The sequence below is a fragment of the Pezoporus wallicus genome, unplaced genomic scaffold (assembly GCF_028554395.1).
Source record: "Pezoporus wallicus isolate ANWC-B61680 ecotype Strahan unplaced genomic scaffold, APGP_CSIRO_Pwel_v1 scaffold_11491, whole genome shotgun sequence".
Classification (NCBI taxonomy): domain Eukaryota; kingdom Metazoa; phylum Chordata; class Aves; order Psittaciformes; family Psittacidae; genus Pezoporus; species Pezoporus wallicus.
Window position 1 is genome coordinate 6577077 of NW_026642649.1, and position 27284 is coordinate 6604360.

The following is a 27284-nucleotide window of genomic DNA, read 5'->3' on the forward strand; positions in this document are numbered from 1 at the left end:
TTCCAACCTAAATCATTCTGTGATTCTACGAAAGGGCAGTACCCCATGCTTACTAGCTCAAAGCATAGTTCAGGCATATCACTACACAGTAATAAGGACATCCATTTACTTTACTACCATGTCATGACTCATCATGTTCATGAGGCAGAAAATGAAAGATAGAGTAGTATTTGTAATTATCATACAACGTAGTTCAAATGAAACTCAGCACTGTATTGAATACATATATACGAAACTCATATATATACATGGTCTGTTCATGCAGTAACTAAAATTGAGGTATTTTTAAAAGTAAAACAAAATATTATATAAGGCAACACTCAGTGACACAGACTCCTGCACTTCCCTCCACTCTTCACATTCATGCTTAGGAACCAGAAGAGAGAAGACAGGAGAAAGAAAAATAAACATGCTTTTGACAGATAGGCAATACAAGTAGCAAAGGTTCAAGTCATTGTATCTTCCTGGCCTCACCACAGGTCACTTAAATCTTACACCTTAGCACCTGCTAATACAATTCTAGAATCCCAGAAAACTCTTGAGCATGGCTCTGGCAGCTTGCTTTAGGTGGGTTGGACCAGAAGACCTCAAGGAGACCCTTCCAATCTCAACCCTTCTGTGATTTGATCATATGTGACTTTTTAGCACAGTGCTGAATTGTCTATCGTGCTGTTACACGAAAGGCAAAGAACACTGACAAAACTTCTGAGTTCATGGTCCTCCCCACTGAGGTCAACAATAACACTGTCATTACTTCAACAGAGCAATCTAGAGCTCAATTCACCCAGAGCTAAATTCAATCTTACACCACAGAAATCTAGCAATTTTCCCAAAATAGTAAGAAACAATTCTAGTATTTCACAGAGTATCAGAGGAACAGAATTCTCTTTGGAAAAGACTGGCACAGGAGTGGCAAAACACCAACCCCATTTCATGGCATTATTAACGTTTTCACCTACCACTGCCATCACCAGAAATGCCAACAACGTCCCACTAGAGGCTGATATTGTAGCATCTCAGTTAAGAAGTATTAAAGGAAGATTTTTCAGACTACATTTTCTGAACCAGAAAATCCAGTCAGTTCAGATAGACATAATCAATTAGGCCAAGAAAAGCATCAAGCCCCATTAGTAAACATGTATTAAGGAAACACATGTACATACAGTTTGTGACAGGTATTGATGAAACTGTCAGTCTAACACCGATGGGATCTGGTGCGGTCTGTAAAGGAGGAAAATAAAACATAATGTTTAAGTGCTCTGTGAGGAACACATTTAATTTCTGGTAGTGCCTACTGATGAAACACAAAGTCCTGCAAAATCTATTTCGTGAATGCAACTTTTTAGCATGTATCAAAGTAACATTTTTAATTGGCCTAAACATATTCCTACCTTTTTATTATTTACATAATGGAGGCACACATATTAATCTCTCTAACCCATAAGACAATGGTACTGTCAGTGTGGTATTTAACTTCTGTTATAGAACATGGAAAGAAGAAAGGAACACATTATACTGTATTTCATGATATTATGCAAAATCAATGTTGTAAATCCATTTACAATCTCATAATCATTTACAGTCAAGAGCTACACAGCACTTCTGCTAGTTAGCTATTTGCTTTAGTGACAGATCTCTCTAGATGATCCAAGTCTCACTGATGCTGCACCGTAATGGAAATTTATTGCACACTCGGGATGATTTTATGTATTATAAGGGATAAAAAGCATTTCCACTCTCCAAGAAACACTGATTTAGTGTCAACTTCAAAACATTCACCTGAAAATGTATACAAATTTTAGAGAGAAATTATGAGGAGGTAGAAAAGACAGCAGACTTAAGAAGAACATTTGAGCACAGTATTTACTAACTGCCCTTTCCAGAGAGTTCTGTTTCTATTTTACTCTGCTCGTGTTACAACATTCTCAGTGTTCTCTGAGTACAAGAATAGAATGATGAAATTATACAGAATACTCAGTTCATTACAGTTGAGTGCACTACCCTAAGCTTATCAAATGAATACTGGTGGGTTTACTGCTTGTTCCTGAATAGACTTAATTTTAGTAAGTTTCTTATTAAAAATTCATGTTTAATGGAAACAAAAGAAAAGGCTATGTTAGCTTTATGTGTGTATTATCTAATGCTGGTCAGGTACTATTATGCTCTTTTCCTTGATCTAATGAACTAATGCAAGCAGCCAGTGTTTATGATCAGATGTTGGGGTTTGTATTTCTTCATTGAGTGGATGACAATAAGAAGACTGGAGAATGTAATTAAATTTTTATATATTTTGCTTTTAATATTCAAGGGAAGAGAGGAGGTGAAGGAACCAGAACAGAGACACTGAACTACTAAGCAGATAAAAAGCCATAAAAGGAAAGAAAGACAGCCAATTTTGATTTTACTTCTCACTTGAATTGGTTTAGCCAGCATGAAATTTGATGCATAAAACTGCTGATTCCTAATTTCATTGGATAAAAAATAAACCCTCTGAAAGTTTGCCCATATATATTGGATGTGGAAATTAAGCTGGCCCATTGCTTATGTTTGAAACAATGAGCAAAGCCTGTTCTTCCACACATTGCTGCTTCTTATGCATCCTCTTGTGCTGAGCTGTTAAAAAGGAGCTGTGACAGTTTATGCGACACACTATCCCTTTAATATCTCTTCTTCATGAAATCTGGCTATTTTCTGATGCAATTCCATAGGACAGGTTCTATCCCTTCTATCCCCACAAATATCAAGCATTCTTGTTACTGCCATCATTTTATTACAGTACAATTATTCACCTTATCAATGAAAAATCAACTCCTGGATATTAAAAAAAAAGGAAAAAAAATGCTATTTTCAGTTCAGCTTTAAAAGAATAGCTGCTTGCAACTAAAGAAACATTACTACAGTCATCCTTGTATTCATTGCAAACCAGATTTTCTAAGTCCCTTAGGCATCTGTACCATGGAAAACACAACATGCAAAAATGCACACACCAGTTCTTCCTTCTACACTGCCCTAAAAAATACATGTCCTCAGAGCTGGGAAGCAGTAGTCAAGGCAGTGACACCATCTGATCCTGTGAAGAACATAAGGGTCAAGTCATGCAAGGAGTATATCCTGAAATAAAACCAGGATTTTGTGACAGCTCAGGAAATGGGTATCAGCCTTCAAAGAAACGTCTTTCATTTAAAACAGAAGGGTCAAATTTGCAAGAAACAAACACTCTACTGTTTATGCACAACAATATAAGGTTAGCAACACCTGAATGCAACCTGGAATTTAGAACACAGAAGATGGTAGGTTTCTTATTATACAGGTGAAAAGGAGAGGTGTGATAATCTAAGAATCAGACATTATAGGAATCCCAAGAGGGGTGTAACGGATATAAGCATTCTCCCTCAGAAAAGCCAGGATTTTCATTAGGAATCCAGACTCATTCCCTCCTCTGTAGTTTTCTTCATCACTGTATTTGTTTTTTTTTCTTTACCATTTTCTTGCTTTATTTTTCTTTTGTTTTGTTTTGGTTTTTTTTGAGAAGCAGCAGACTGCATTCGCTATCTGCACTGTTTTCTTCTGATAAATGGATGCGGAAAGATGGTCATCACTGTTTGGTTATTTAAACTACAGCAACACCCTCTTTTTGCAATAAAACAATGTAAGCAACACACTGACTTTCATGTTCCACCCTCTAATGAGCTTTTGAGGCTAAAACTGTAAATAAATTATGGACTTCTTATCTCCAGAACAGACACTAATCAATTAATCATTGGGTTTTGGCCGTTGTAAGTGCTCCAAAGAAATTGTTTCTATGAGATATTTATCACTTGCCAATCAACACACCCCACAGGGTTAGAAATAATTGTTGTCTTATTTGTAGCAAACCAGATAATGCAGTTCAACTTCAGCAATAAAACCAAGTTAACATTCAGCAAGGCTTTTGTGCTGCTCATTTCCGAGTTGGAACTTCTTCAGGCTGGAGGTTTGCAATACACTAAGTTAATAAATAGGCAACAATAATTAAAAAGAGAATAATAAAAATAATTAAAAATATAATAATAAAGGTGTTTCAGGTCAAATTCAGCTCTGGAAGGACTATATTGAAGGGCATGGCATTCTGCTAGGAAGATTACTGACTTACTGCACTTGAATATTGGAAGTGTGGTGTTGATTTGAGACAGCGACATTCTGCTACATATTTCTGCTCCAACAGGAAACTCTTTTACAGTGGTGGTGAAATCTTTTTTCTCCAGGAAAGAAGTTTCCCTACTTCTCAACGCTGCAACTAATGGTTTAACCCACCTGAATCATTTACCGCTTTCTGTCTATTCAGAGAGCATTTTTACAGTTCCAAATTCAAATGGGAAAGAAATATTGACTCTTTCCAAAACAGCAATCACACCTAGTCATGGGTGGAGCAAATATCCACCCTGTAGCTAACGTGGGACTTCACACTGGAGCAAATGGATTATTTCCTGAAAGAAAACCTATAGTGGAGCAGGTTTATCCGGAAGGACTGGAGTCCATGCACAGGACCCACACTGGAGCATGGAAAAAGTGTGAAGATGAAGGATTAGCAGAAAGGAACTGTTACAGACTGACTCAAACTCCCATTAACCACCCCCTGTGGCATTTGGGAGATGGAGGCGGTAGAGCAGTCGGGAATGAAGGAGAGAGTTGAGCTTGGAAATGAGGGACACGGCGGATGGTATTTTCATTTTTTGTCTTTGTTCCTTTCCATCCAACTCTATTTTAGTTGTCAATAGATTAGTTTTGCCCCAAATCAAGCCTGTTTTGCCTATGATGGTAACTGTTAAGTGATGTCCCTGCATTTATCTTGGCTCATGCTCTCTTTTATCTTACTTCATCTCCCTGTCCTGGTGAGAGGGAGAATGAGAAAGCAGGCAGGTAGATGTCTGGTAGCCAGCCAAGGTCAGACCACTACGACAGTTTACACAGCCTTTGCTATAGATGGATTTCTCCGTTGAGTTAGGACCCCAGTTACCAAAGAGATACAGCCAGCACATCATAACTTACTCATAGGATGCCAAGTCTGCTTTCTTGCTGTACAGCAAGAGGGCTGCAAGGCTTCCCCACAACACCTTAAAGAAATGTTGTGGAAACAAATGCATTACAAAAACATTTGCATCCAGAGTGAAAGAAGGAAATTCTTAGATGGGCTATGTGCCTCACTGGGCTGAACAGCAGAGACTCCTTTTCTTGCATTTCTGCTTAGCGATAAATCCTGTTACAGTGAGTGCTACAGAACAGGTGGCATCATCTTTGATGAGACAGAACGTTAGACTTGAAGGTTAAACCAGGGATTCTTTTTCCAAGTCCCACATTAACAAAATTCCAACCCTATGTGCCTCAAAAACTAACAGTAACTTTACTTTCCAGGAAGCACGGGGTCAAACTTGAATGCTTTAGACCTCTGTACAACTACCCGTGAAGGAAAAAGAACGTCTTCCAATGACTTGTGTGATTTTTTTCTGTGACTAGAAGAGACAACAATCTATCTTGCCTCCTACTCAGTGTATGCCCTGTTTTGCCTGTGCTATCTTCTCCAAGCCATTTAGCATACCCTACATTTCCTACAGGAGGTTACTCAGTCTAGCAGCTACTTCAGTCTTTTTTTCTTCATTTCCTCTTTCATTTTGGCAGCACCATAAGAGCGCAATGTAGGCTGAAAGAGCTGAAAAAAGCACAGTAGCTGCTCCAAGAACTTCCAATCTGCAATTGAAATGACTTTTTATTTCTTCCCACATGCCTGTTAAACACTTCTAAAGCTATCTGTAGTTCTAGAAAAGCTGACCTTCCAAAAGCATATCAGAAGCAAAGAAAAAACCCAGACACTTCCTTCACACCCTTGCTTATCAGCTTTCCAGAAAATCAGGTTGCAAAGTCCCTACCAAGCCTAGAGTATAAACCAGTGCTGCTGCTCAAGGCAGAGTCAGTTAGAGAAGGTGGCTCTGGATCTTATCCAGGGTTTTGAGTGTCTCCAAGGATGGAATCTCCGGTCTCCCTGAGCAACCATTTCAGTGTTTGATCACTGCCACAGCAAAAAATGTGCTGCTTACACTTAAATGGAGTTCTCTTGTATCCATTGTCTCTTGCCCTTTCACTGGACACCACTGGTAAGAATCAAGCTTCATTTTTCCTTACTCCCTCCCGTCAGATATTTAAGACTTAAGCATATTGCTGAGATTCCCCTTTATTCTTCTCTTCTCCAAGCTAAATAGTCCCTGCTCTCTCAGCCCCGGTTCATGTATCAGATACTAACTCCTCCATCATCTTTGCGGCCCTTTGGTGGATCCACTCCAATATGTCCGTGCCTCATACAGGCAGGCTCACAACTGGACTTAGCATTCCAGATGCAATCCCACCAGTTTTATAGAGAAATGTCTCTATCCTCCCCTCAACAACCCTACCTCCATTCCCAGTTGCAGCTCATGGAAATGAATACACTTCTAGAGAAGTCAACGGAGTTACAGCATCTTAGAATAGCTGAAAAACTGTCTCAAAATGTCATGATTCTGTGATATATTCTCAAGCCATTCCCTTTCTAGTCACCTTGTGGTTATTCTGCTTACAGCTTCAGTGTATGCTAGAATATTTGAAGACACATTTCTTTCACTACGAGTTTCAAACGACCTTTTAATGAAGGGCTGAACTGATTTTAAAACCCAATTATGTTGTTAATTAAACTTCTATTTTCTCCTCTTTTCACCACCAGCTTCACATATTCATATTCCTGTTTTCTGGTACAGTCTCTGGAGTTTTTGCTTTCCTGGGCATTCTGACAGTTACCTTTACAACCGCTTCTGAAATACCACCTCCAGCATTAACTTTATTAGATTCTTCTTGAAGCAGCAGTGGGTCAGTCTCAGCAGCACCATTCTGATCTCCTCAGCCAGCATCCTCAGGGCAGACTTATTTTAGTTTTCAAAGTTAATAAAGAAGTAGCAGTAATCTGCCTTCCAGTGAAATGTTCCAACTGACTGGAGCATTTTGCCAATAATTTATTTTTCCCTGCACTAATCTCTGCAAATGGTAAGTCTGCTTAACTGCAGACCTTCCTGCCCACAGACTGCACTTCAATACCTTTGCTCCATCATTAATGCTTTTACAGCCCAAAGTTTTCATCAATATATCTCAGCCTATGGATTGCCCCTGGACTGCTGGTGTCAGCATCCAGTGCAAAGGAGGAAATCCAGCAGTTTAAACTTTAGAAAAAACAGACTTCCAATGAGCAGGGATTTCCACTGAGCATTTTGTGGCTTGCTGCATAATTACACAAGTTCAGTATAATGCTGTCTGTTATTAAAGTTATATGCTGACATCCATGTCTTTGACATGTATGGGTAATAGCAGCAGCTACGTTTTAGATAAAATCTGGTATTTATTGCTTTCAGAAATAGAAATTCCCATGGAGGTAAGATTTAGTTTCTTGCATTTTTGAGTCTCTGGCCTAAGTTGTACTACAGTGTTTCTTCTCTCCAGTAGGTAAGCACTGAACCCCGAACAAGGGACACGGTGTTCCCTCTGATGCAAAGGCACAAAGAACTTTTCTCAAGGAGCTGAGTGGTGCTGCTGTTCTGCTGCACAGAGCCTAGCTCAAGAGTAAAGGTGATCCCTCTAAATCAGAGAGATCCCTCTAAATCCAGAGGGATCAGGAAGCCAGTTAAAATCTAGAGACACTCTAACCATCATCCTACATTCCGGTGCTCTCATTCACCTTAAGGTGTATCAGAAAGACCACTTGCATATGGAGACACTAACTAATATGGAACTGGCTTATAAAACCTATTCTTAAAGAGGTAGAAAGAAGTAAGCTTGTTTAAGAGTGATGCCATAAATGAAAGGTTCTACGTGGAAGAAGCTCTCAGTCCATGACCTGCTGGTCAAGATTTCGAGCTGCAATAAATATCTCCGAAAGTCAGAAAAAGACATGAAAACCTTTCTTTTCAAAGGTTTTGGGCACTCCTTTTTCTCCCTGGACTTCATCAGAGAGCTCAGGAAAAAAAAAATCAAGCTCATTACTTTTCCAAACAGCAATTACTTTAGAAGTTTTAAGCATTAGAAACAGAGAGCCTGGAAGGAAAGGGGAGAGCTAACCTACAAAATAGGCTTATGAATAAACTTGTGAATGTAGCATCCATAATCACAATATGATTGGGAAAAAATATCAAACAATAAGGCTCAGGCAGGAAAAAAATGGTGTCTTTTGTTTTAAATGTCCAGAACTGCAACTTTATTGTTCAGATGCCTGACAGTTAAAGATTTCCTTCTTCCCTTCTGTTTCCAACAGACATTTTACCCTTTGCCAAAACTGCTACTTATGCATTAAATGTTATAGATGGAAGCAATTTTTCACTATATTCTGCAGAACATTTTTAGGGGTGTAATTTCTCAGACTTAAGTACCAATTCCTTTTAAACTAAAGATTCAATCAGCTAGGCTTTGTAATATTCAGGACACTTTGATCCATGCTTCATTCATCAACATTTATATTTACACAGGAAATACTGTTAACACTCGCTGTTTGATCTTTGTTACAGTATGTCCACTTTGTTTCCCTCAGCCTTTGCCCTCAGTACAGAGAAAAGAAACATTGGAGCAATTTCACGGTAGAGCACCAAGCGAGAAAGGCAAGCACTGAGATGGCATCAGACGTTTAGTTTTTGCACTTGCAGCTTGGCTATACAAAAGCATAAATTAGAGCAGAAAGACATTCAGGAGAAATTGCAATGGTTCAAACTGTGTTGTACATACCATAACTAAATATTCAGCAGGGAAAAAGAGTTAATATCTTGACTGAAGGATAAAAAGTGTTATAAAACCAATTATGTTGAAACATGAGCCAATCTTCTTATCTGGAGAGAAAGGCATTCAAAGGCACCATGTTTAAAGAGTAAATGGAGCCTTACTTTTAATCAAAACAGTGGAGAGGTAAACAATCAAAGGCCAAATCTGAACAAGGACTTAGGTCATATTTACAAGGCAGCTATAAAAACATGACTGCCACCACCACTCAAGTAGGCAGCTTAAATTTACTTGAGTTTGTTTACAGTGCATATCAATAGTTTACTGCAATCACTTTTCAAACCCCTCAGTTGCCTTCAATTGCTCTGCAGGGTAGATACACCCAGGCTGGCTTTACACTACCCACCTGAGGTGCTAGCAGCACAACAGATGTCTGATTTCTCCATGTACAAAAAAAAACTGCCTGGTTTTCTGAGGTTTCAGCCAGTCAGAACCCACTCTGTTTTATGACAACTAATGATCCAAGCTGCAGCTGGCCACCTGTTCAAGGTGGGAGCTGTGGATTTATGTCCTCTTGAGCAGAAGAGGAAAAAGGGGAGCCTGGAAGCTCTCAAGGCTGGGTGCTCAGGATCAGAGTTTTGAATGTGGATAGGATTCAAGGCTTAGGGAAATGAATCCTAGTACAAATTTCAGGTCACAAACCAACAGCATTTTAAGGGAGCAGCCAGTTAAAATTTGTCTTAGTCTGCATAATAAAGAAGAGGTATAATACTTGAGGCTGAAATCTTGGAAGGAGTTCACACATTAGACTAGGTGAGTGCATGAATCAACAAATATACTTTGACATCACGTATTCATGTACAGTTGACATCACATACATTAAACATAGTTGTGAAGTCAAGCTCTGACAATGAAGCGTTAGGTGGCTATATACCTGCTGCTGGACATGCAACGCTATATGAGTTATCCCATACTGTATTTTGAAAGGCATGCTTCTACTCAGAAATATAGGTGAATATCGGACAGATTTCAGGGGTAAAAAGGACATATTTGAGGAGTTTGCTCTGTAATGTTTTTTCTGCCGTGAAAGACTTGATCTCTGACATTCATCTGCCTCCTGCCAAGCTGAAACAGGAAGCAAGCAAGGTAAAAAAAGCTCTGCATTATGTTGAAATAATCCTTAATTTTAGCACTGAAGAGTGTTAAATTTGCATCGTGTTTGCTTCTGCTGTTTAAACACACAATACGCTGTATAAAGATTGTGATAACTTTCAGGTGACTCCATAGAAAGATAAACCTATTAGAGGAATAAACATATAGCCCTGTTTGTTGAATACACAAAAACCACATAAAAATGCTGCTAAAGACCACTTCAGATACCTACTTGCTTTATTGAATCTGGTTCTGACTCATAATATCCTTTTCAATTTGCCACCCTTAACTTCAGAGATTTTTTAAATAGCCAGGCCATAAACCAAAGACCTACTACTCTGTGATGAGCAGAAGCAATAGAGGCAAAACGAACTCTTCTCTTTATTATTCAAAACAAGGTTGGATGGGGCTTGGAGCAACCTGGTCGAGTGGAAGGTGTCCCTGCGTGTGGCAGGGGGTTGGAACTGGATGAGCTTTAAGGTCCCTTCTACCTAAACCATTCTATGATTCTGGTGGTTCAAAACGCAATGCAATGCAAATAAGCTATGTGTTCCCTATATTGAATGAGCAGCAATGAAAAACAACTCAGATATGACCAGTTATGCTTCCCAAACACTTACTCAGCATCTTTCAGCATGCTATCTCCGGACACTGAGAATTCAGAAACACTTTTTAATGATAAACTAAAAACTTTGCTTCATGCTTTATTTTACTTAGCTGGAGTATTAAATGGATGATGATCTTAAAAATACATATTTTATTTAAATATCAGTTCAGACACAGCACAGCAATATTTTTATATGAGTCCCAAGTTAAAAGAACATGGTCAAGGGGAATAAAAAGCCATTTCACCAAAGTCAAATGTGGAGAAGCCACAGCCAAGCTCCCGTAGTCTTAACAGATGTTTCAGAAAAACAATGTATTCAAAAGTTTTAAGACCTGGTTTTAAGCATTTTCCATCAAGTTCCTCATTTCTTCCTCAGGAAAATCAGAAACGTCCTTCAAATTAAAACAGAAATTCTAACACTGTTATCTGACCCCAGAAATTTTGTTGTTGCTTTATTATATCAGTGTTGCTTTATTTTACCAGTTGTTTCCAAAGTTCTCAGAAGAGGCAGAGTCCCTGTTTCAGGCACCCAAAAAAAAACCGCAAAGCAACACTTCAGAAAGACTATGACTTTGTGAAAGGATTTTCACTCTGGCTCATGAGGTTTCTGCTGGGGGGATCTTAACACTTTTTCAGCCTTGTCCCTCCCCCACTTCCCCTTAACATCTTATTCATGCTGCCAGCGTGAGCCACCAAGCTCCTAAGAAGAAAACAGAAAACTTAATGTAAAATAATAGACAGACCCTTGAACAACATTAGATTTTGCAACTAATATAAGGGTAATAAAGATGGAAATAAGTAAGATTATATACAACAGCCAGAAGGAAGGACTAACTCGAATTTTGAGTTATGCCATCAACATCCAAAGTAAAAATTAATACAGTTAAGAAATTAAGAAATATCAAACCAGTATCTGTCCAGAATTAGGAGGTTAGCTCATTACAAGCTAATTATTTTGCCTGTTCACATACCATGGTTTCTGCATTTCTGCTGAAGCCAGGAGAACAACTCAAGGATTCCTGACATCCCTGTGACATCAAGCTCTTTGAAAAGTAGCACTGAAACTTGTTCTAAAATTTCATTCCTTAGATTTAGTTCCTTTTAAATTCAAAGTATACCCATACACTATTCCCCCCTTCCACGCTACTAATACATGCCATACCTTGGGTTTTTGAAAATGCATTATACAACAGGCCTTATGCATTCACACCAAGCTGATGTTAAGGAACTCTTTAAGTCCACTGCGTGTGATCTCCTAATTTTCAAAACAGCTACTGGGAGGTAGGACCTCCAACTGCCAAGTGAGCATATCTGTCTTCAGAGCTGCAGTCAGCTTTGGCCAGAATTCATTCTTCTGGCCCAATTGGAATGTACATGGCTCATGAATGTACTCTATAGGTCCCCATGAGCTGACTCAGCTGACTCACTTTGCTCTAATGCCAGCGATCTCACTGCAGCTTACGGCTATTCACATTCATTGAGCATCTGCCTCCACATGGAGAACCAAAAGCTTGTAGATGTTTGTGTCTAAAGGCACCACCTCTGACTATTATAACACCAGTGGAAAAGGTCCACTCTATTGCATATTGCCCATTAGCCCTTCCTTTGGCAATAAAAGAAAAACTGCTCCACTCATACCAACTTCTACAGAGCAACAAACAGTTCAGGAGAAATAACAAACACCACCACCCCTGCTGCCCCAGATTTGTGCGTGAAAATCTGCTTTTGGAACTATTCATGTTTCTTTTCCTACAAGCTTCAGTTCTGGAGGGGAGAGAAGGAAAAGGAGTGACAGCCTTCTTAGAACAATGTACTGAGATGTGTTTGGGTCCAATAGCCAGAGACTAGTAATACAGCTAAGAGGTAGGCTTACTGGTGTGCACATGCATGTGAGAGGAGCAAATACATAACCCTATGTTCTACAATGGTAAATAATAAAGCATGTGTATCTGGATAACTTGTAACGAAAGTAATCATTAAACTTATGTACCATTTGATGAAGAACAGAAAAAAACCCCTCTTTATGGTCTTGATGCAGCTAGGTAATTGCCCAGGCTCTTCACTGAAGGTAAAGTTTGTGGATTGTCACTCAAATGCCTTTTAAGGTTAGCATTTTCAGTGCTAGAAGGCAATACTCTGTGATTACAGGGCACCTTTCTGAACTGAAAATGAGTATGTGTGGTTTCAAGTCAAGATAATTACTTTTTGGTGCACATTTTTAAGAACAACAGGTGACCTGTGAGCCAGCTAAACATCAAGGGTTCAGAAAAGTTGAAAAATGAGAATAAACCTTTCTTTTTCTGTACATGGCTACTGCAGGCGCATTTATGCATGAAGTCTGAATACACTGGTCATGCAGCCAAGACATCAGTGTAAACATACAGATTTCATAACAAACGGCAAAATTAACTAACAAAAACAATAAAAAACATCCTACTTGACTATAATTGTGTTTGAGGTGTGATTACCAGACTATCAGTTCTATCAAGTCACATTAAGTTGTCTATAAGGCAATTCTGATCAATACACTTTGTGTTCTCAGTTAAAAGGTGAGTGTGAGAAATGTTGGAGAGCTGAGTTCACTGATCAAAATCTGCTTGGAAACCAGTACATCAACATGATATACAATTGATCCACAGTTCAATAGGATGCTCATTTAATTTCAACCACGCCAATGAATGGCTTTCATTCTTATCTAAATAAGCAAGGTGCTTAGGAAGTGTAACAGCCTATTTGACTCCTGTGATCAATGAACCATGTGTCACCTGGACTGAACTCCCCCTTGCCCAAAATGATGGAAGGAGCTCTGCTGAAAGAGTGCTGAGGTGGCTACTAATGAAAGCTGAAGATCTTCTACAGAAATAGATCCAGTTTTGTCTTTGCCTCTTAGTAATTGTTTCTGTGGCAATAAACCACCCTTTTCATTATTATTATTTTTTAGTGGCAGAAAGGAGGAGATTTAGTTACAGTTGCTGAAACTGCTCTGAGCATCTACTGTTATTACTGTAACAGAATGCTTTTGTACTGTGGCACCTTGTCATTTCCCTCATACAATCTGAGTCAATTTGGGCGGGTGCAACTCCATTAAATACAGTCAACTTCTGTAATAGAAACATTTATGTACCTATACGTTACATAGATTCTTTCATTATACTTTGAATTAAAGTTGAGAAAATCTCCAGTGAGAAGCTAACTGCAGTATCTTGTTTTTATACTTCACTGCTTTGTACTGTACTGCCAGAAAGCTATTTTTAGACCTGCTCTGCAATTGCACAGTTGTTGCTTATATCTCGTCTAAAGGAAGTCAGGTTGCCCTACTGAGACTTCGCCCTTCTCTCAAGGGTAAACTGAAATCCATTAAACTTGAATATATACTGTAAACCCTGCACATTAGTGGCTGTGATGGAAATATTATGTAGTTATTTATAACAAGATATCCATTTGAGGAAGTGAAATAGATAGGCATATCTGAAAATTATTGCCTCTTCATTCTCCTCTTAAAGTCATTGCCTTTGTGCCTAAAGCTTGGAAATTTCTTTTGCTGGAACCATGACAAAGCAAGCAAATGTATGTCCACAGCACAGACCAGTGCTGCCTACAGCCCCACACCAAATAACTTGTGAAAGTTAGCACAGACATCCAACCAGATCCTATACTGCTCCAAAGAAATCCACACATAGTTCTGATTACAGGAGATGTTTTTCAAATGCAGGTGCTCATATTACTGGGGATAAGCAAATAGCAGTCAGGGAAAAATGTTAATCTACCTATAATATAGCTAGATAGGCATATACCTATAATGACAGAGATTAGCATCTATGCACACACACATGCACACGCACACAAAAGTTATTGTAAAACTGACTATAGATACAGTGAAGGTGTCTTGTCCTGACTTGGCTTTTATAAATTACTCAGATTCAGGTAAATATTATTTCACCATCATCTTTCACGGTTGATGCTAAAACAGGGAATGGAAGATGGAGTGAACAGGAAAGGAGGAAACAGAAAATCTCACTGAGGGATTCCTTGGAATACCTTCTATAACCTATAAGCCATGCTGTAAGATACAAGTTCCCTTGAACTAAAAGAAAAGACTACTTAATACTAGTCCTTCTAGTACTAAGTAATCTTCTCCAGTCTTCTTGTAATCTTGTTCTCTGAATCTATGTTATGCATCCAAATGTACTCAAAGTTAAAGGGCAAGTGTTGTATCCTAAAGCAACACCCAGTGACTTACAAAGAGGACCAGCAGCTGTGGTTTTCCCTGCTATTCTTTGGAGGGATCCTGTACAGTCCTCATATTAAATCCACTTTGATTAAATTATACACACACTAGATGCAGGAACTGACCTTGTCAGTCTCTCAGATAAGCCCTTCTACCTTCACCCACCTACAAAAACATTCTTTATCACTTATGGCAAGAAGCAAAGAGATGCACTGACAGCTAGTTGATCTTACAAGACTTGATGGGCTCTGCAGTCAGCTGTCTTATAAAATGGTAAGAAAAACAGCCACAGTAAAATCCTTAACAGTAAGAGCTAAATTTGTCAGACTGAAACTGTAGCTTTAATTGTTCTAGCTCAAAATTCTGACCAAGATTATGACTACTCTGAAAAAAACAGAACACAGACAGCAGCCACATCTAGGTTTCTCAGTTGTGAAGCTGAACCTCAAGGCTTCTGGTTTGTGCGTTACTACAAAAGAAGGCAGGCATCATGAGTGAAAAACAGAGTATTAAAAGAGGATGTGTGCATATATGTGTGTGAAAATGTATCGCCTCTCTTCTTGCGATCACATACTGCTTGCTGATCTCCATTCTACTTGAACCAATCTGTGCATTATCTGCATCCTAGTCTCATATATTTGGGGGAAAAAAAAATAGATGTCAACAATAAGGGAAAGTTACATAGAGAGTAACGGGATGGTATTGCTCAGTATGAGAAAAAGATAAAAACAAAGCCAGGCACGGCACTTGACTGATAAGTGGGCAGGTTCTCCTACCTTGTCTCATAGCTTACCATGAACGTTTTGTGAGTTTGACACCACAAGCGAGCCTGTTGCTCTTCTAGCAGTGAGAAGAAAAAGCAAGTAGGTGCTTTTTATTCAGGTAATTGAGGGAACAGATCAAATGTACCCTTGAGAACAGACCCATCAAAAAATAATTGCATTAAACATAAGTAATCCTGAGCTAGAATGACATGTTCAGGGTATAGAATTATTTTTCTAAGGTTACATTGAGCTTCTAGGCTCAGAGAGGCCACATGGGAAAATCAAATTGATGCTTTGTGGAATTTCAAACAGTTATGATTTTACTAACATGTTCTGGCAGACAGAAGCATGTACTGTATATATAAATGGCCAGGATATGTTTTGCTTCAAGTTCAAAGCCTAAGCTGTCACATTTCCATGGCCATTTGCAGCGTCTGAAAACAGAGTTCATGTGCGAAGAAACCTTGAGACAGACACCTTGAAACAAGACAGACAGGTAAGCAGGGACCAAGAGCTGTTTCAGATGCAAAACCAAAATATGCCAAGACACTGAAAAAGTTTGTGTCAGCTTCTTATCCTGCTTTACAAAACATCCTGAATTCAAACAAGCTAGTGCGCATGAACTGAAGAGAAACTTTCCCCTCTCCAAAAAGCATGTCGCCCACCTTAAGCCCAAGAGCAGTAAAACTGATAATACTTTTGCTCCTTTGGCTATTTACCTTCTTTCTATTTAAACACACGCTATAGAGAGGACTGTGATTACCATTAGTAACACCATCCCACCATCTTCCTCTCCAGTCTTACTTCCCACACTGAATTCTTTTCAAAGCTTTCTTTGATGCAAGAAGGTTATTTGTTTCAGCGTGACTCCCCCAGTTCCCCATGCTTGCCACATGTCACTGCTCAACACATCCCCCAAAGTATTCTGTAGCTTCCAGGTGCTGTGTTCTGGCACCTTATCTGCTGTTGCCGTAACTGCATTCCTGGTACTGGACATACAGTGCCCCCTTTGCTTGGCACCATCTCTAATTGAGTAGAGGGCTGGAGAAAAGGCCTGCACTGCGGTCAACTGCAGCTCCCAGCTTGCCCCTCATGAAGCAGCCGTATTTGTGCTGCTTTCTGATGGGATAGCTCCCACTCCCCCAGGCAACTATTCACTGTAGCAGCAGCACTAGATTTGCTTGACAGGGAGCAGACATAAAAAGAAGATCATCTCCTTTTCCACATGACCTACCCCTATCTTGCTCTTGCTGCTATGCTCGCAGAGCTGAGCATGTTCACTGTGCCATCAATGTATTAAAAGAAAAAGCACAGGGGCCTAAAGTACCAGACTGCAACAGACCAGCTTAATAAAAAGGTATAACCATCTCATGAGACCAAAGGAGTTCTCAAGGATACATAGGATGAATAAGCACTATCACATTCTTCTCTATCAGTTTTGGTACTTTGTATCCAAAAGGGAAGATCTAGTAGAGCTTTTTTTGACCATGGTTCTAGTGTGATGATATCAGGATGAGGCATAAAATAGTTTCCATAACCTGCAGAAAATCTAAACATTTCAAAAGAATCCTTATCCCAAACCAGGGAGGGAGAGGGAGGGAAGAAATCAGAGTGTCAAGAAGTTCACAGTGCATAAATCTTTTCTTATATATCCAAAGCAAATTAAATCCCTTTGTTTTGTTTCAGTAACTCATAATATTCTACTTCACTAAGAACTGCTTTCTATTTGAGTTACTTTAAGTGTGAGATCAAAAAAAAAATCCCCTTTTTCTACCACAGAACTGGAGTTTCTCAGTTTGCCATGTCAAGCAGTTTTACAAAACCAAAACACTTGTCCTGTGTTAAATTATTCATGCTTTCTGTGCTGGCACTTGGTGAAGCCCATTCTGCAGAACCAGACTTCCTCCACACACTACAGAATAGCTTAAGGCACCCACCTCAGCATTGACAACTCCAGGATGGAACCAAACATTTCACAGCTAGTTTGAAGGCAAGCTTTAGAGATGCTGGAGACACAAAAGCTCTACAGTAGCCCCCAAATGACCACAAGTAACCACAACAGGCACTTAACATATTAAGCTTCATCTTCTTTATACAGAAATACAAAATCAATGCTGTGTTTTTGTGCAAAGAAATGTCACTTTGATCTTCTAGTCTTTGACATCTACACACAAAGCTATCTTTCCGAATATTTAATGTGTTAATTTCTCTCCTGAGCAGAATATACACTAAAATCCAGCAACGGACAAAGCACTTGGGGGGGGGTGGGGGGGTGGGGGGTGGAAGGCAAGCAAACAAAAGCCCCTACATCCTAAGCAATCTTTGGAGTCAGAGGCCAGATGAAGCATTAAAAAGATAAATACACATTCTCTGAAGTTTCTTCCCCCACCTGTTTTTGGTTTCAGTGATTTCTGCTTGTTTGTTCTTCCTCTTCATTACTCCTTGTAGAAATCTCAGGTCAACTTCCTTTTGCAAAGCTTCCAGCCAAGGTTCTTCAGAACTTTGGGCTGACGCCACAGGTTCTTCTTAATTGCCACTAGGAAAAGAAAAGAAGTGATTTGCAGGCCATATTTTTAATTACTAGCTTAGCTCTTTTTAAATGTCATCTATTGTTTAACGCTCTCTTTTTGACTCCCGCTGTATGTGAGTTGCATTTCAGGCCTGTCAGGAATAAAACTTGTCATTTGGAAGACAGCCACTTCAGCTTTGAGAAAGGTTACCAATACTTTACCTCCTTCTGTGAGAAAAGACAACACCCAGGAATCTAGGAGGCTAAACCAACTGTACTCTTATCGTGGCTGATACTGTGGCAGCTCTCTCCCATGCGGAACAATGCTACACCATTAACACGGAAGCATGCTGACAAAACCAGAGCCAAGATATCACCACAAGCTCTTCAAAAGGGTGGGCACTTGCAAATCCAAATGACTGTTTTAGGAACTAAATACAGAGATAAAGTATTGTGTTCATTCTCCAGAAAGAGACACTTGTGTCATTTAAGAGGCACCAGGGTTTACAGAAGAAGGAATTGGAATTAGGGTTTCTGTAATGGATTAATAGTCATGGCGAAGTGTTTTGGTGCAGTGATGCTGCTTTGATAAAATATATACTCCCAGCTTTCTCTGCCATATGATCCAAATACATTTGACCCAGAATTTCAGCAAAACCCTAATCCTGCAGTGGAGGATGTCCTTTACATTGCAAAGTCTTTATCCTATACTTGAAAGAAATAAAAGGGCAAACAATTCTTATAGTGAATAACATGAGAAGTATTCCTCTCCTAAGTAACCCAGTAGAATTCTATACGTAAGCCACTTAACATTTTATAGAAATAGGTGCCTGCTGTCACAGGGAACAAAATCCCTGTAGTACCTAAGGGTTGGAAAGTACCCTTTGGTTTTGTTACTTGCAGTAACAGCTGGTTTTCTGGGAACAACTACAACCAGTCCCTCTTTTGTTTCTTTGTAAAATGAAGCTTTACACTGTAAGACTTCTTTGTTTGCTGTTCTAAAGAGAAAGTAAGGAGGAAAACTATGTCAGACCTCATGGCATTTGAGAAGGATCATGCGAGACTATACTGTTACTGGTTGGTAGCTGGAATAGCAGCAAACAAGGAATTCTATCACCACCTTTTCTTTCTTTGTGAAAAGCATTACCAAAATGGATGACAGGGGTTGTTCCCATCACATTCTCATCAACATACTCTATTATAAGACACCATGAGTTTTTTCCATTTCTTAATATTTTATAGGAAGACACATGGAAACAAGGAAAAAGACTTCGTATTGACTGTTCATGTTAGATCACAGCTTTCAGGCATGACTTCTAATGTATATTAAACTACTCATGATTATGCCCATTCCTGGGTTCAGTATGTTTATACTAGCTATACTTATTCTTGAACCTTTCCACTGTAAAAAAAGAACAAAAGTGAAATGGCTTAAAATCTACACAGAGGAGAGGATCACCTAACCTGAGCCCACATGTACTGCCTGCTGTTTAGTTTAGGTTCTTTATGAGTAGAAACAGAGTGAGTATCTTTGAATGCATAAGGACAGAATCATATTACTAAGCTAGGTGTATGATAGCAGGTGCCTGTATAAATTGCTATGACAGTGTGCCAAGGAAGATGTGACACCTACATTTCCTCATGTAGATCAGGAGGGAGAGGAAACTAATATTTCTCTTATCTAAACGAGGCATGTTTACAGGGAAATGAAGGCTTAAAAAAATCATATTGGCTAGGCAAGAACCAAAATGGATAGTGCCTGAATAGCAAGACTGTCACATATATCAAGTTCCAGATTAGTAACAGGCAAACACTGAAAGGCTTGACTTAGATCTCCTCTTTTGCATTTAGGAACTGATTCCAATCTGCCTAAGCAAATGGGGGAGAAAAAAAAAGAAATCAGTGCTCTGTGATTCAGTTGCATACGCATTTTACATCAGAATCTCAACATAGTTTACTCATTGTTTTTATTATCTAGACGGGAGATAAGCACTGGGCCTTTTAAAATGAGGTTGATCACAATGCAAATCAGTGATTTTGGATACTCATGTTTTCAATTGGCTCCCTGATCCCAAACCCTTGGAGTATGACTTTTAGAAGCATAATACTGAGTTCTGTCACTTCAATAATGTCTAATTCTGTCATGGGGTCTCTTCACTTTGAAAACCACAATTTGCATAAACTCTAAGCACTGGCCTAGGGAAACTAGATTCAAGCTTGCATGATTACCATACCTTCAGAAAAGAACAACGGTACAGGTAATATCTCTCAATCATCAAGCTAACATAAGAAGGGCATGCAAGAAGGTATGTGAATAACAGTCTCAGCATAGCTACATGTTGCAGAAGCAGCAGTATAGATATAATTAAACATCTAATTCACCTTCTGAACCCCAGTTTAAAATAAATTCCCATAAATCATCCTGCCTTTGTACTTAAAAGACTAACTAGTTATTGCCAATGTTTGAGCAGACAGACACTTTTTTTAGCCACTGGTAAGAGTGAAACCTTGGTAGTTTGTGAGTGGAAGTGAAACATGCCATCCGTTCTCAGTGGCCACAGTCCTGCGTCTCTCCTACCCCAGGCAGATAGAAGGTGTGCTGTGTGGTAGGTGTAAGAAGAACTTGATTGCAGCCAATTCCGTAAGGAGAGAGTAGTTGCTCTGCTTGGGAGGGGAGCATAATTTCACAAGAGCTGTGAGAAAGCATAGCCAAATCAGTTCCTGACTGGACAGGACCACACTGACACTAATTACTTTATTCCAGAATATGACTGTTGTTTCAAAATTCCTCTGACAGGTCAAGAGTTATTTTTAAGGTACAAGACATTACAGTTCTTCATAGCCCACAGAGTTTCTGCTTCAACTATCACAATTCTCAGTTTACTGTGATATTCAGTACTTGTTAAAAACTTGGCTGGAACATTAAAAGTTTAGTGAAGGTGAGTCTCGAAGGGAATCAGGTGTTTCATCTGAGACCTTCATAAGTGATCTGAAAATCAAGGTAAGCTGCTCTTTTCTGTATTTCCCCTCCCATTCACACACACCACTAACACATTATTTATCCTACATAGAAATTGAAGACATTATTATTCCATTGTTAAGGAATAACTTAAGCAAAGTGAGTCTAAACAGAGATGTAAATAAATACCAAATAAATTTAGTTATAGCAAGTAAGTTTAGTTTTCTTTGGTATATCTGAAATTAAGGTCAAAATAACTTTTGATCCCATCTGAATAAATACATTTGCCTTCCACATCATTAGCAAGGTAATTCACTGAATTCAGTGAATTTCAAGGGTCTCAGCAAATGTTTAAAGTTCTTCACATAGAGGAACTAAATAAATTCTCACCTGAATATTGACAGCTATAATCAAGAAGTTCTGAGTCACATTTTGGTCTCCCCCTTTATAATGGTAAAGACAACAAGACTTCCAAAATATTCAAAAGCAGAAGAATGAACATGAAGAAACCTGGGAATTACATGGTAATAAATATGAAATCTTTCAGATGAAGCAACTTTCAGTACTCTGAGGGAACCTGCAGAGGAGGCCACTTGAAGCAACAGTGACGGCAGTGCTGGTTATCAGGCAACATGCAGACAAATCTTGAGTAGTCTGATTATGCATCATCCTACACTCTCTTCACCTCAAAGTGTTTTAAGCCATCTGTTATGAAAGGGCAGAATTGGTCAGAAATAAAGACAGAGCTACTGCATTTTCTTCTGTCAAATTCTCTGCCTGGCAGTCTAAACAGACTTGACAAAAGGAGGGCAGCCAAATAAACAGTAAGACTGTTACATTACATCCCACTCTATCTCATGTATTTCTTTTTTTTAGCCACTGTCCAGTCTTACAATTAGATTTTAACACCTCAAGTCTGACTGATACAATTCTGCTGCACCTGGATCTCAGACCCTTGGAAATCATTTAAACTTCCATGTCTTCCACTACCAGCGATGTCTCAAAGTAATGGACTACGGGACATTATTACAAATGCAGCCATAATCCTAATATTTTATGGCTCTAGATATTAAATGCAGTCCAACAGGTGACTTCAGATTTGATTGCATCCATAGGTAAGCATGAAGGCACAGATATTTCTTAAAAGAAATAGATTATTCAGCCCAAGTGAGGTTATGCCAGAACCCTCTGGCATGCAGCTAACTAAATACTCCAGTTTCAAACAAGTACCATTTCTGAGTAGCTCTAGTTTCACATAATACACAGTAGTGACCGAGGCGATGTTTCTACCCAAATTGCCAGATTTAAGCAACAAAAGTCTGTGATTGCTTTGAAAAGCAGGGATCCCTGGATGCTGTTTGAGAACAGCATATTTGACTTAGATATGTCTGTGAGCTACTCATGCACTCACAGAAGATGAGCTTAACATCCTTCCCAAAGAGTACAGCTTAACAATCAGCCACAGAAGTGACAAAAGCAGTGCTATAGCATATGTCATCACCAATTTACTGCTACTGCTAAAGCCACTATCCATAGGTCCTGATAAGGGTTGTCTGAGATTTTCTCATTAGTCATTTCCTTTTTCCGTTTTGCTAGACATTTCTGACATTGACTTTGTTATTCACAAGTTGTCTTTGTCTAGGAGCTGGGGATAAACCTTTTCAACACAGACTGTGAAACAGAGAAACAGAGGAAATGAGTTACAAATTGAAAGGACAGCTTTGGTAATCGCTTTTTGTTCATCTAGTCAACTGTGCTACAGTACAGCTGAATGAACTGTTTCCAGTATACTTCAGAAAAAATGTGAAGGAGCAATGAGCATGTATTTCTTTTCTCCTTTTAGTACAGCACATAGAATCATAGAATAGTTAGGGTTGGAAAGGACCTTAAGATCATCCAGTTCCAACCCTCCTGCCATGGGAAGCGATTCCACACACTAAACCATGTCACCCAAAGCTGTCCAACCTGGCCCTGAACACCACCAGGGATGGAGCATTCACAGCTTCCCTGGGCAACCCATTCCAGTGTCTCACCACCCTTAAAGAACTTCTTCCTTATATCCAATCTAAACTTCCCCTGTTTAAGTTTTAATCCATTACCCCTTGTCCTGTCACTACAGTCCCTAATGAAGAGTCCCTCCCCAGCATCCTCATAGATCCCCTTCAGATCCTGGAAAGCTGCTCTGAGGTCTCCAAGCAGCCTTCTCTTCTCCAGGCTGAACAGGCCCCAACTTCCTCAGCCTATCTTCATATGGGAGGTGCTCCAGTCCCCTGATCATCCTCGTGGCCCTTCTCTGGACTTGTTCCAACAGTTCCATGTCCTTTTTATGCTGAGGACACCAGAAGTGTACACAATACTCCAAGAGGGGTCAGAAGAGCACAGTAAAGGGACAGGATCACCTCCTTTGACCTGCTGGTCATGCTCCTTTTGATGCAGCCCATGATACGGTTGGCTTTCTGGGCTGCGAGCACACACTGCCGGCCCATGTTCATTTTCTCATCGAGCAACACCCCCAAGTCCTTCTCCGCAGGGCTGCTCTGAATCTCTTCTCTGCCCAACCTGTAGTTGTGCCTGGGATTGTTCTGAGCCAGGTGTAGGACCTTGCCCTTGGCATGGTTAAACTTCATAAGGTTGGCATGTGCCCACCTCACAAGCGTGTCATGATGTCTTTAATGCTGTTTCAACTTGCAGAAATTAAATTGCTACCAAATGATCCTTATAGTATAAGTTGTTACTGTCTATGAAATTTGAAAGTAGTAGTATATACAAAAAAAACTACAACACCTTACCACTTAAGCTCCCAGGGAACCACTGGTAACCTCAGAGAAAACTATCAGCTTGAATAACTCGCATCATGTCTTGCTCAACTGACTTCTTACAACACCTGTTCAACTGGATCAATACAGCTTAAAACTAGTTGTGTAAATGTGTTGTAAACTGCTTTCCAAATACAGCTCTTGGTGTCTGATACTGATGTTTAGGGGAATGTAGAAGGTATCCGACATGAGGGACCTAGCTTCAAGCTGTCATGAATACAAAGGACTCACTAACTAAAAACCTGATTTAGAACTACATCTCAGTATTCAGGGATTTCAAGAAATCCTGACTCCTGGATTTGCTTCCGTGTAATTTGCAAACCAGTTAAAATTAGCAATATTTGTTTTCCATACACAAACTTTCTTAGTAGGGAAAATAATATGTATTTGCATATAGATCTATACAGAGAAATCATATTGCACATATCTGTTTAGTAATTAATTAATGCAACTGTACAAATATTCTTCAAAGAAAGGGGGAATGAAATAGTAAACTCAAGATACATTAAATTTTAACTAGGACTATTATCCATATGAGCTGGGAAGCTCCTGGAAATCCTGGAAAATCTATAGACAAAAGTCATTCTAGACACTTGTAATGGCCATGATCAATGTTAGCTTACATGATTACGGATCTTGATTATACGGTTAAAACATTTCCTACAACAGATGAAAACATGAAGCAAACTATAATGAAGAGAACACAAAAGAGAGAATAGGAGACAATCTCAGATTTCATTTTGTTTTTAGCAAGAGTACTCAGCTTAGGCTGATACTTCAAACAGACCCTGTGCTCATGTGCAGGAGTTATGAAACCACTGGTTTGAGATGGCGCAGTAAAAGCAGTAATAAACAATGGGACCCACATTTGTATGTTACACTGAGAAGAAAGAGCATATGCAAAGCTGCTGCACATACCTTGATAGAAGCAATTTAGTCCAGTTTAAAATTTAGCTGCTGTTAGGAAACAAACAGCTCACCACTGCATTCCTCCCTTTGTGCTCCTGTTGATGTGTGTCTTGCTTCAGATATTGTGAGGAGGAAATCTGCAGCCTTGGGGAAGCTCTCTAACTCTTTCTAGTTGCTTGAGCTTCCACTGACAGAAACAAAAGCTGGTGCTTTGCTTCTTATTTCTATCTCATACCTGATCAGCCATGAATTTCACATTTACTGAATTAAATCTACTGCTTACAACATTGTGACTTCACTGTGTGAAGGCAGAGACAATGTCCTATTTATAAAAATACACACACTCTTTGGAGTTATGTTTGGCCCAAGGTTCTGAATGCTGTTCTGACTACCTTGAAGAAATTACAACTGAAACTATTTCTATAAAGGAATTATTTTATATAAATTATATAAAATGCGAGCTCAGACTTTTGGCGTCAAGAAAGGTATTTAAACTCAGAAGAACTCTGCATTCAGTCAAGAACACAAAACAGCACAGTTGGCACAAACTAAAAACAAATGCAAAAGCAAAAAGCCTTCCTCTGTCTACAAAAAATTGATATGAAATTCTAGTAACATTAATTTGGGGGGGGGGGGTTCTTCTTTTCTTTTGTTCCCATTCCTTGAGATATGGTGGCAATGTAAGTTTTGATAGGTAAGTAATAGCTACCTGCGGTAGATTCATAATGTTCTTGGAAAAATACCTTACCTTCATTCAATGGACAGGGAAATGGAGGCACAGAATGACAAAGCAAGCTGGTAGCTCACCCAGCAGAACAGTAACAGGAATAGAAGTCAGCATCCCTGAACCACAGCTCCAGATCCTAGCATCCAGGACACGCTATTTCTCATAATTCATAGTGACACACAAAAATGCATTTTTCCCTTCAGGAAAACATTTATATTGTTTCTACTGCTATCCCTTGTTGAATCATTTCCACAGTGATGCTCTTAATGCCCCAATACCATTTTCTGTTACACTGTAGCGCTGCATCCCAGATAAATATGCTAGGGGAAGTCTAATTATGAGTATATTGGAACCTGCTCATTTAATTTATAGTTTTAATGTTCTCTGAATGCAAACTTTTATAGTGAGTGAATACAGTAATTGATCCACTGTGAACTAACTGCTTGAATTAATTTCACTCCTGCCACAAAGCCTTGTCTTGAGACTTCAGGCCCCAGCATTAAAGGTAAGTAAAAAAGGACTTAAGAAAACAGTAATGAGCAGATCAATAACGTGCATTACAATAGATATCAATTTTTACATGCATACAAAATGAGTACAAGGTGACAAATTCTGATACGACTGAAGCTTGCCCAGTTTCAAGATGGCACAGAACCTGCTTGGATTCTCTATTATCTCTTCTCTGAGTAAAACAGACTTGGGAGGGGGTGACTGCTGTGAAGATTTAGTGACCTCTTCCTCGTACAAAGCAAGACACTCTGGAGCTGTAATCAAAGGATCTAATCAAACTACAAATCAATCACTTCCTTAAGTATTTCCACTGTACGGGACCTACAGAATCATGAGATTGCCTACTGGCCTCCCAGCTTTTAAAATTTGGAAGAAATTGTCCTCAAAACAGAGGTCTAATCCACCCTATAAATCCAAAGGCAAGGGTGCACCATTCCCATGCTGATAAAGGGACATTCTGTTCCCCTGTCCCAAAGAACCCAGAAATATAGAATGAAATAACTTCATCACTGAGTGATGAAGCTCCTCCTGTAAATTGCATTCATCTTGACAGCTGTGAATATTGAACCACAGTCAGTCCCTACCTCCTCCTCCCAAAGTTATTTTTTCTGTCCCTGAGGAAAGCTATTGTTCACAACAGTATTTCACATGGAATATAGTTAACGTAATTATGTATTATATTATATGTTATATAATATATATATTATATAATATGATAACACATGTAGCCATTGCTACTGGAAAATGTTTTGACCTAAGAAGCCAGAAAAACTGTTTAAGGTCTCCTGGCTATCTATTGCTGGAGTTTTGCTATACCGGTACACAGATGCCATTTGTTGCCTGACATTATTACTTCAGTATGGTGCCTTATCTAGCTTTGTCCTGCTGTTTTCTTTTTTGCTTTTCCACTTACGTAAAGCTTTGCGTACAATAAGACAGGACTATTGGATTTTGTTTTTAAAATAGTCTTCTCCTCCTCCCAAGAGAAATACCCTCTATACCAAGTAGTAAAGCTGCCTGCAGCAGCCTGTGACTTGATTTCACGCATCTCATGCCTGATGCATACACGAAGTCCAGTCCGTTAAAACTGAGCTTTGTGAACTAAGCCTTATGTTTCAAAAGTGACTTCAATGCTTTTTAAAGACATCACTGGAAGGGAAAAAGACCAAAAACATCCAAGAAACCAAAAAAAACCCCACACACCAAACAACCACCCCAAAACCTAGAAAAGAAAGAAAAAGAACTAGTGCTTATGAGACATGACCTGGGTTTGAAATTAAAGCTCTTCAGAGACCTCCTATTTTAGCTCTGTGAGACTTCCCATGGTGGAGCTTTAGATTAAAGCT

At 39.2% G+C, this 27284-nt stretch overlaps 1 long non-coding RNA gene across 2 annotated transcripts; it reads right to left on the reverse strand.

Moving 5' to 3' along the window:
* Window positions 1-1056: 1056 nt before the first annotated feature.
* Window positions 1057-27284, reverse strand: LOC130611063 (uncharacterized). Of its 2 annotated transcripts, none has more exons than XR_008975148.1 (4): window positions 27203-27284; window positions 25450-25564; window positions 17898-18044; window positions 1057-1221 (listed from the first exon to the last, which is right to left on the reverse strand). It is a non-coding gene; the product is annotated as an uncharacterized LOC130611063 (long non-coding RNA). The 2 variants fall into 2 exon arrangements; XR_008975147.1 differs by lacking the exon at window positions 1057-1221 and adding an exon at window positions 1506-1779.